An 11,147-nucleotide genomic window follows, 5' to 3' on the forward strand; every position below is an offset into this window, starting at 1 on the left:
TATCATGTAAATCAGGTTTGGGTAAGTGTTATTATCGTGTCATGTCAACACATTATATCATGTCGATAACGAGTTTGTGTTTGGTGTGGGTCGTGTCTGGGTTGATAGTTCCATTTCCCCATATATATTCTTTGCCCTCCGAAGATAATTTCTTAGCTTTGCCGCGGGGTTATCAGATTAAACCGATAATGACTCGGCTCGCATAATTTGCTACACCTAATTTTTTATAACAAAAACAGGCCTTAGCTCAATATACCTTTCGTGAACCAAAATCCTATTTTCACTGTAAAATTATAGTTTCCAAATTGTAATCTTTGTAGAATTGGTCACAGACACAGATTATGCCTTTGTGATGCTATTTTAACCGCCTTTCCCATCGAGCTGTTATCAAATCTTTCTTTCTGACATTCAACTTTGTCTAGTTTTCAGTTTGATCTTTTACTTTAATACCAGAATATTTACATAACTTGCGTTCATTACATATCTTGTTTCAGATCACCACTAGTTTGTGTGTATGGCCATGGGAGTAAAATGATAGTGATGTCATCAAAAAGTTTGAGAGAGAGCTAGGCAAAATTCAACTGCAATCCTCATGTGACACAAAACAAGTAAGACATGATCAAAGTAAAACTCAAAGAAACAGTAAAAACAAACAGAAGAGATACATAATAGAGAAGAGAAATAGCAGTAGAAATGATTGTGTAGATAGGAATTTGGTTAATAGAATATACATGGGAAGGGAAGGGAAATAAGTGCTCACAAATAGAGCCACCACCCTACCAAGAATTTACAAATTTCTCACCCTCAAGCGTCAAACCCCACGCAACGCTCTTCTGGGGAAAAAATTGATAAACCACTGTCAACATCAAGAAGAATATTAGAAGAGGTTAAAACCCCCTAAAAAAGAAGAGATAAAACCAAGACACCAAGATTAGACAGCTTTCCTCCCCTACCCTCCAAACATCACTGTAACTCTTGTAACTGAAGCAAGAGACTGAGGGCAGAACCGACAACAGCAAAAAGAAAAAAATCCATATACATACACAAGGTGCACTGTTAATGTCCCAAGTCCTCACTAGCTATGCCAACACTTGACTTGTCAACCATCCGCACATTGTATCGTTCGTATACTCTTGCTCGGTTCTCTGCCCACCATGTTTCCGCTTGCTTCTCACTAAATCGCTTCCGGCTGCATTCAAACATTTTCATAATCAAGAAGAATTTCCCCAAGCTTTGTATTTTTCAACTTATTAGCCTAAACTAATCATTTCACTTCTTAAAATAACAGACACCGAGACAGTTTATAATTTATACTATAACCAAAAACCAGAGGATATTGAACTCAAAATTACTATACATTTTAAACCATGGGCCATAAGCAGAGGAAATAAAAAAAATGGTGTCACTTCACTTCAGACTACGCAATGGTGGTGCAGCTATACCGGACATACTAGGAAGGTTAAACGTTAATTAGAAGGTATTGTATGGCTGAATGTACCGTTCCTGAAACGAACTCGCTTCAGGTCTTTGAGCCCTCCAGGTAAGGAGGTAAGAGTGATATAAACACCTAGCTCATCTTGCTCAACCCACTCATTTTCGCTACGAGTATCACTTTCTTTTGTTCTATTACCATTTCTTGTTACATCTGTATGAGCTGGTCTGCTGTGACCCAAACTGCGATTACTTGCAGTACTAGACCCATTTGTCAGCAATGGGTTGTTTGGCTCGTTTGACTCCTGATCCAAGAAATTCGTTTGACCATTCACTCGATCGATGGAGGCATTTAAAACATCATTAGGTATTGAAGGGGCAACAAGTGGAATGAAGGGCGGAGATTTGCTGCTTCTGGTAGAACCCACAGGAAGTCTTTCAGCCATTTCCTTCAGCTGCATGAAAGAAAATACAATCAACTATGAAAACTACACAAATCAGTCAAAGAAGTTATTCTAGCAGCATATGAAATCCTAGTATAGTTCTTTGTTCTCTTCATTCCCCCTGTTTTCCCCATTTTATACAATGTCAATATAAATAAATCTATAGCAAAGAATAAAGCTCATAGTAACAGATATGAAAGAAAATTTGAAGAGACCAATAAAGCAAATATTCTCATTAGAACCTAGACCATTTATTATCAATGAGAACTTAACCAGACTTTCATCCATCTAGCAGGATTATGTGAACCAGATTCCAGAGGCTATTGAAGTAACTAGAAAAAGCCATTTAATTAGCTCCAACACTAGACAGCAAACAAATATCGTTAACAGTGAAGGGCAACTTTGGATCAGGGATCTCTACTAATTTAAAGTGAGAATATTTCGTCAAGCAATATGGTAATGTATCTTGCTACAAGCTAAAAGGGAGTTGAAGTCTGGATCTTGACCCACAGTTAGATAAGAGCAGAGAGGGCAACAGAGAGGTATGTAGTTCTTCCAGGTAGGTGACAATGTACAAGTGTGAGGGCTGAAAGTATAAAGGAACAATGTAAAAGAATGAAGTAATAGCAGTTATAGTGTTCTTGGATATGTGGGATTCAGATCTGTGAAAGCCAATATACATGTATATTATATATATGAACAGCTATGAAAACCTATGGAACTCCATATTAAAAATACTACTAGGATTGTTTGTTCCTGATATGTCATGCCATCTCCGGAACATTTGGGTATCCCCCCTCACATCAATTAGTAGTGTACAAAGGATGTAAGAACCACATATCAAAAAAAGGAAACAGATGCAATTTCTTACAGAAAATACAGACCAGCAAACATATAAATTGTTATCTAGAATTTTATACAGAATTATTTTTCTTACTTGAGCAGTAAGTGATTTTATGACTTCTTTTGCAGCTTTGCACTTTGCAGTCTCTTCCCCTGCAATTGCTATTGCCTCCTTCAGCTGTGTAGTTGTTCTTTCTAGCTCTACTTCCTGAAGTTGAGCCTTCCGAGTGAGACTTTCTACCTGCACAGAAAAATATTTGAATACAATCTGAGACTCAGAGGGCTATATAGTCAATACACATGAAAGCTTTTATATCTGGCAGCTGCACATTAAATAGAGCACCACAATATATTTAACTGAGAGCATACCCACCTAAAAGAAAGAAATAACTTTCCTTGATCACAAGAATAAAAAGCAGAAATCATTCAAACGAGCTTTGCTTATCCGCTAAAAGAGATCTATGTTGTGGAGGTAAAGAAGTAGTAACACGTTCCTCGGAACAATAATTTCAAAAATGAACTTCAATTATAGCAGTTGCAGCACAACACGAGAAAAAAAATGAATTATTGAAGAAAATCCATCAATCTTCAGGGTGTATGCCCTGTTCAATACGAGTAAAAGCGATCTCCATCAATCTCCATGGACTTTAAATTAATTAATGTAGAAAGTAGAATACAGGTTAGTGATTTAAGAGAAAAGTAAAAGTTTGTCATAAACATTTATCACGAGAGAAACTGAAAAGATTGCAGTATGTAAGTCTCAGTTTAGTAACGGGCCTCGTATTCAGCACCATCACTTATCTAAGATAACCGGAGAGAGTGAGGCTGTGCACTTTAGCTTATTAAGGTAAGATGAAAAACTTGTCCACCCTGTAACCCATAGGTTCATCTCCAACCCACAGAAGAGTTTAATGCGATGAGATAAACACGAAAATGTGCATGTAATGAGCACCACAAAGAAGTATATGTAAAAAGAAGTAGCAATAACATGGAACCAATTGCATAGAACTTGCCTGTGCTCTTAATTTGATAACTTCTTGGCTGAGGTTATCATGATTTGTCTTTGCCTCATCCAGAACAATCTTAGGTGATGTAAGTCCTCCTAGTGTAGGGGTTGGTGTGGTAGAGCGAGGAGGACTGGCACGTCATGATATTGGTGATGTTGCTCGAGAAACAATCCTCGAACCAGGAACTGAAGCTGAGAAGAATTTTTTGGATGAACCAAAAGCAGGATTGAAAGATTTTGAGATATTAAGAGCCCCCCATTGGGAGTTTCCATTTGGGATTGGTGATACACGACTGCTATTGAATTCAAGCTTTTTGTTTCTTTTAGAGGATAGACTCTCCCCTTGTTTCAAAGGTTCCATAGAAGCAAACCTAGCTAGATTGGGGCGGGATCTTGTATCCAATTTCTCATCTTTATCTTTTGTATCGTTTATTCCCGGATTCATTCTTGCTCTTCTACTTATTGATGACTGAGATGAAGTATCAATTTCAATAGCCTTTCTCAATTTACTGAAGCAATTATCACAAACACGATACGGTTTATTTGGATTTGGTACCATAGAAGCCCTGAGTGACTTCTTGCTGCTGCATGAATGACAAAAAACAAGGCCACAGTTGTAACAGTTGTGACGCTTCCTTTTGAAGTTAAATGGCAGGCGGCAGCCAGAACACATGGACTGATCGTCTCCTGAAACCCATTTATGAAGACAGATAGCTGCAGTGAAATTAGTACCACAAGCAATACTCTTTACTTGCTTGTCTTTTAGAGCTTCAACCAGAGTTGGAAAATTTTGGTCGTTTGTATCCCCATGACCCAACCTACCGTTTGCTCCCTTTCCCCATGTATAAACTTCAGTTCTTGAGGTCAACACAGCCACATGATAAGCACCACAAGCTATCTCCTCAACAAAACTCTTCCCGAGTCTTCCCTCAACACGACATGGGAGCTTCCCATCAGCTTGAGGGTTTCCCAGCTGTCCATAAACTGGACTCCCCATGGCATATACATGTCCTGAGGTTGTAAGAGCCACGGTCATACTGTGCCCACAAGCAACTTGGCAAAAATTAGGTTCTACAAGAGCAGCAACACAGGTAGGAACAAGTTTTGATTCCTTATCACCATGTCCAAGTCGACCTTTGTCGCCGTCACCCCATGTAAAAAGCTTTCCTGAAGAACAGTTACTGGAACTTGAGCTTCCAACCATAACTTCAACAACTGCAGCAGTATGCCAAACACCACACGCTGCTCTTACAGTGCGTAGTCCCTTCAGAGATTCCACTTCTCGTGGCTTTGAGATACTTGCACGATCTCCATGACCAAGAACCGCAAAAGTTCCATCACCGAAAGTAAACAACTGCCCAGCAGAAGTCACAACAGCTGTATGCCAAGGCCCACATGAGATTGAAGAAACATGTATTCCCTCCAGTGGCCCATTTACTCTTTTTGGCACCCAATGGCTAACTTCATTTCCATGACCTAGAAGGCCGAAATGACCATCACCCCAAGTGTACAAATCTCCTGAAAGTGTAACAGCACAAGAATGATATTCACCACATGCAACAAGCTCAATATTTGTATTGCTGAGCCCATCAATTAGCTTCGGATGCAAGACATCAGCATCTACACCGTGGCCAAGCCTGCCTCCTATTCCTCACCCCAAGAGAATATCTCTCCCTGCTTGGTCATAATGGCAGCATGTCGTCCACCACAAGCTATGTTCTGAACATCTAATACAACTGCAGACTCCAACGCCTTCGGCAATAATGCATCCATTTTCGCTACAAGACTACTCCCAACTCTGTGTGGCCCACCGCCAATAATTCCATCCCCAGTGCCTTCTCCCCAAATGAAAACATCACCCAGGGCGTCACCATCATCATGACCAGAACCTTGACTTGATGAGCTTACAGCACTAGAAAGGTTCACGCGGAAGGCGTCTACCCCCATTCCTTTCATGTGACCATGTATGCCATCAGAGCCTCCAGAAGACACAGAATGCACCGAAGCACTAGCAGAATCTGAGGGGAAGAAACCCTTTGGAGGTACAGCATACATTATGGCATCAGAAAATACCTTATCCAGACCATTTTTTGGGAGGACTCTCATAAGGGCTGTGGAGACGAAGTTGATCACCACCATCCTGCTAAGATTTCAAGTCACAAAAGTTTACTTTAAAAAGGGCAAAAAAGGAAAGGAAAAAAGAGAGTGAAGAGCATAACAGATGTCTAGACCATAAATCAGAAAAGAGGATGAAATAAGGTTATAGTAAAAACACTACACCTTCTGCAAGATATCACCACTATCAAAGGGGGAGTGCAGCGGCGAACTTCTTCTAGTGTATGTTCTAGGACTAGTAGCTCCAGAAGAGATTCCATCACTCCTGGATTCTGTTCACCACTTACGCTGGTGACCTCGTGAAATCAATGTCTTAAGGCCACTAAACCAGACTTCGGCTTCCTCCTTGTCCTTGCATATCTACAAAAGAAGAGGACAAAGTGCATATTAAATTATCAGTGAAAGATTGATGGCCCAAATATAGTATTTTCAAAAGAACTTGGGGATCGCAAACAGAACCTTACCAAATCAAGTGATCTGTCATTGTATATAAGAGAAAAGGATTGATATTCTTTCTCAGGTCGTGGGTACCTCGTCAGAATAAAAGAAAGGCGATTCAGGCATGTATCCAGAGATCTATAACAGGACCATGATTCCACAAATTACCTGAGCACACTCTACACAAATCAAAGAATAACTTCATACTGAGATAGCGTAAATCTCCAAAGACTAAGTTTAAGATTAAATGATCCAGTTTGTCACTTTATCTCTAAAAGATAGTAAATCTCCAAAGACTAAGTTTAAGATTAAATGATCCAGTTTGTCACTTTATCTCTAAAAGATACATAAGGATACCCCAAATATAACTAAGAAAAAGGTGGTTGAAAGGTTTGATTAGCCCAGCAATGAGAAATAGTCCTACAAAACTACTACATCAATAATTTAAAGACAATAAACAGTAAACACTAGTCCCAAAGATCTGTTTTGACTCTAACAGGCTGAGGGACCACAGACTAGAGTATCCTGTGGTCGTGTCAGATTTGCAGCATTATTTGACATATGAGTCTGCAGGGGCTAAATGACATGATGAACCATAAAAGTAAATCATAGGTATAACATGAAATCTTATTGTGCATAATCATTGAATAGGTGTCCAATAGGAAACTCACAGTCCGTTGTCCTGATATAATTCTGGAGACATGACTAAGTTTAAGGTGTTTCTCCTCTTTCCCCGAAAACCATATGAGGACAGATCCATCCTGAAATAAAACAGATGCACGAGTTAAATATTTTGTCATCGAGAAACGCCAGAACACAAATAGCATGTTACAAGTGAAGTAATTATAAACAGCCAAACCATTATTTATATAATAAAATATTGTGCCATGGTTCAACAATCAAGCCAAATGTGATCAACACTTCTGTATGATCAGGCTATCGTATGCTCATATTTGATTGTGCTCATCAGATTACACAAATGAAAAGAACCTTCCAAGACAGTAAGAAAGGCTTATCAAAACTTTCATTGATATAAAGGTAATAAAAGTTTGTGATAAAGTGCTTCTTTCACCATCCAACTCAAGTCTAAAAACAAAACTAAAGCCCTAGCTGTCCATTCCAGCTCCCTTACTAGAGGAAGAAATAGGAGATCAGAACATATCATGTATCACTTATAAAGGAGTTATTTATCAGCCTACTGCCTACACCTAGTTTTGATCACATGAATCGACAATGAAATTTGAGGCTTAATCTAAGACAGTAAATACACAGCATAAAAATTACAAAATCTTAAAATGGACATAAAGGTTCCACGATCATAACATATTTCTTTGTTCCCTTCTATTATTATTTAATTTTGTTTCTTAGTATTATTTTTCCTTTCTAAGTTATTGCTAGTATATCAAATTATACCAGTAAAAACAATCATAAATCAATGCTCACTTTCACCCATCAATATTTCATGCATGATATAAGTCAAGAGATTGTGTGGCAAACTGGAATATCAATCAACTGCTACAGTGTATAGTTGGCCTTGAAGTACACAACCATCAAAAAATACACATGGATTCATGAAACTTAAAAAACTTATTATTATTATATTTAAAGAGAGTAAAATATATAAATAAAAAAACTGAAGACTATTGAAAATAATTGCATTTGCAACTAATTGTAAGGTCATAAAATGAAGTGTCAATGACAAGCCCAAACGCCGAAATCTTAAAAATCCAATGGGCTTACATTTGCCAGGCGGAAAGGACAAAATTTAGGTTTCCCTCTTCTTCCATACTTCAGTAAGTATGCACCTTTCGTTAGAGCTGTGATAGCCTGTAAAAAATTCAGCATATTTCAAAAGATTAGCATAGCCAGCATGGTTTACACAGAAACAAAGGCTATTGCACAGCCAGCATGGTTTACACAGAAACGAAGCTTATGAAAATAAATATGCAGCCAGTTGGATACGAGAAATGAAATAGCAAGATAACTGATTTTGTATAGTTCCAGAAAAATATACAGAAACTAAGGAATCTAAAGAACAAATCCTTAAACTAAGAAATGAAAAACTCCTAGGTCAAATTAAATGTCAATGCAGCATATCTGCACATCTAAGTTCTACTTTTCAAGCCTCGAGCAACCACAACTAAAAGAATAATTCCCGTTAGAAGAACATGATGATTGAGTACCAAGAAAACAAAAAAAACATCTTTGAGTTGTTAGGAATTTTTAAGGAACGGAATATTTGAGCAATCACTTCATCATATGAAGTATTAAATCAATTGAGACTTCACTAGGAGCTATTCAGATTCATGAAGATAGTACTAAACTACTAATTCATGTATCCAGAAAAGGAACTGCTGCTGCACAATTTGCAACAAAAATAGGCCGAGAGATATGAATGAGGTCAACACAAAGACTATCGTCATCTTTTAACTTGGTCTAATGAGTCATCTTCCATGTTTTGCATGTTTGGCAACATTAACCAATTTATCTTTAATTTGGATGAGCTATAAATGTATATGAGACAGACCAGAAATACAAATATAAGTATAGTTTGAATTTTGAAAGCAATGTGGTGAAAACTGATAAGGCCACTACCCAGCAAAGCAATCATGGGACTGCCAAGAGTCAGATTTACATAATGTTTGGCATACACATGAGGAAAATAATCAAGAAAACTTATTTAATCTTAAAGAAATTATCAGAAAATTTCAAAAGTCCAGTCTATAGATTTTTCAAGATTTGATGCTTGGGTTTTACAAACATTGAAGTGTTCAAAGAAAAGCCTCAGAATTTTCTTATAGTTATAGCTTACTGATTCTCACTTCAAGAGCATGCTTCCACATAACAATGCTAGTTTAAAAGTCTGGTGATCTACTTAGGAAAGAAATACTCAGTTAAACCAAATAACCAGTCACGACAAGCGGCGAATGAACCATTTTCTGCATAGAGTAACTTTAGCTATCAGTGTATTTGCATAACGCATTAGACAAATTTACAAAAACAGATGCATAAGAAGGAAAATTTGTTCAATTGCTCCAAGAGATGTCAAAAAAGGTCTAAACCATACCACGAAATGCATCAGAATGTGACAATACCTAATTTAATAGAAATCACGAAGCAACAGAGAAATTACTAGAGCTGAATCGTACAATCCGAGAGTTAAAAACGCTCATAGAAAGCAAAAAGCAACAGCAAGCCAGTAAATTTATACTTGTTCGATATCCCTCTCGATTGGTCCACCAACTCTGCTGACGTCGGAGCTGCTCATCCTATCGGCGGCGCGTGACATGAAAACAAAAGATTCCGATTTCCAGAACAAACCCTAAGTGGAAACCCCCCATACACTACCCACACTCATAAAATAGTCCACTGCCAGTCAACTGCACGGCGTCGGGAGCAGAGTAGCCGCGCGAATTGCAGCGGAACAAGTGCGGAGGCCGCCAATTGCGGAGCAAACTTGATTTAGTAGGAGAGTGGGAGAATGAAGTAGTGAAATAATCGACGGAGAGCCGCGAAAGGCGGAGATGCGAGTAGTGAGAGAAGAGAGGAGATCAGGAGAAGGCGAGCTGAGTAGCTCGACTGTGTAACAAAGCTATTCTGTGGAGAGAGAGAAAGAGAGAGGGGGGGGGGGGGGGAATTGTGGACTTGTGGAATTCCTTTTCCATTTTTCATTTTTCATTTTTCATTTTTTCTTTTTTATTTTTTCTTTTTTCTTTTTTCTTTTTTCTTTATGCATTGTGTGTGAAGAAAGTGGATGAAGCAATTTTTGGGATAATTTGACTCATACTTGGTTAATAAACCTTGACGTGGCATTCATTATTTACTTTAAGTAAAATATAGTGCTCCATGTATAATTTTATGACTATCTAGACTCATGTTCTTTGCGTGAATTTGAAATTAAAATTGAATTTGAATTGGAATTCGAAATAATTCAATTTAATTCTAAATTTTTTTGTTTGATAAAAATGATGTAATTGATGTAGAATTGAATTTGAAAAAATTAGAGAGTGTGTTGATGTCTCCAGTGTGTGAAAGTGTTCAATTTTATAACTAGTTGGAATTCCAATTATCTGCATTTAGAATTCAAATTATGGAATGAAGAGGATGACGTGGGAATTGGATGCTCATTTTTTATTTTTGGTAAGAATGTGTGTATGTACGTGCCCGTTTATATACCGTTTGGTGGTGATATGAATATATTTAATTAAAAGTCTCTGTAACCGATATATTTGTCGTTGTTATTATTTTTTTATATTATTTTTTTATATTTCTCCAAATCTCTCTTTTTATATATGTATAGAGAGATAGATAGATAGATTGACTTTTTGAGTAAGTATTTACTAGCTTTAGAGCATATAACATTTCGTTCCATCTAAGTTGAGTTGTATTCTTTTATGGATATTTCAACTAAGTTGAGTCGTATTCTTTTTTTCAGTTTTACAAAATAGCATCAAATCACTTCTATTTTATCTCTCATACTTTATTCTCTATTCTATTTTGTTTTATCTTTAATTAATCTATATCTATTTAACAAAAAATTTCAATTTTTGTGCATAAAAAAATGTCTCAGCGTAACTGTGACAAAGGGACTTAGGAAGTTGTATTAGCTATTCTATTAAACAATTTTTGGGTTTTTCAGTTATTCACGCATTTAATTGCTAGCTCGTGGAGTAGTATTGTTTTATGAGTAGCACAAATAAAAAAAAGAAGTAAATCTAAAGTTGTCCAAAAGGTTTAGATTAGTAGCACCTTGTCACTGAGTTGTGTAGTATACATGCTCATACAAAAGATGCCAATGTCATTGGCGTTGGCGTATTAAAAAACGCTAGTTATATTAGTTATATTAGCACCTTGCCATTGAATTGTGTAAT

General features: G+C 37.2%; 1 pseudogene across 1 annotated transcript; it reads right to left on the reverse strand.

The window, feature by feature from the left end:
• Positions 1-682: 682 nt before the first annotated feature.
• LOC125187558 (PH, RCC1 and FYVE domains-containing protein 1-like) lies at positions 683-9,900 on the reverse strand (annotated as a pseudogene). The gene is made up of 9 exons (XR_016130458.1): positions 9,488-9,900; positions 8,017-8,103; positions 6,937-7,037; positions 6,303-6,372; positions 6,004-6,198; positions 3,731-5,863; positions 2,812-2,958; positions 1,507-1,886; positions 683-1,192 (listed from the first exon to the last, which is right to left on the reverse strand). The product of XR_016130458.1 is annotated as a PH, RCC1 and FYVE domains-containing protein 1-like (transcript).
• Positions 9,901-11,147: the final 1,247 nt, after the last annotated feature.

The sequence above is a fragment of the Salvia hispanica genome, chromosome 5 (genome assembly GCF_029641045.1).
Source record: "Salvia hispanica isolate PSC_SH4W2 chromosome 5, Shi_PSC_v1, whole genome shotgun sequence".
Taxonomy (NCBI): domain Eukaryota; kingdom Viridiplantae; phylum Streptophyta; class Magnoliopsida; order Lamiales; family Lamiaceae; genus Salvia; species Salvia hispanica.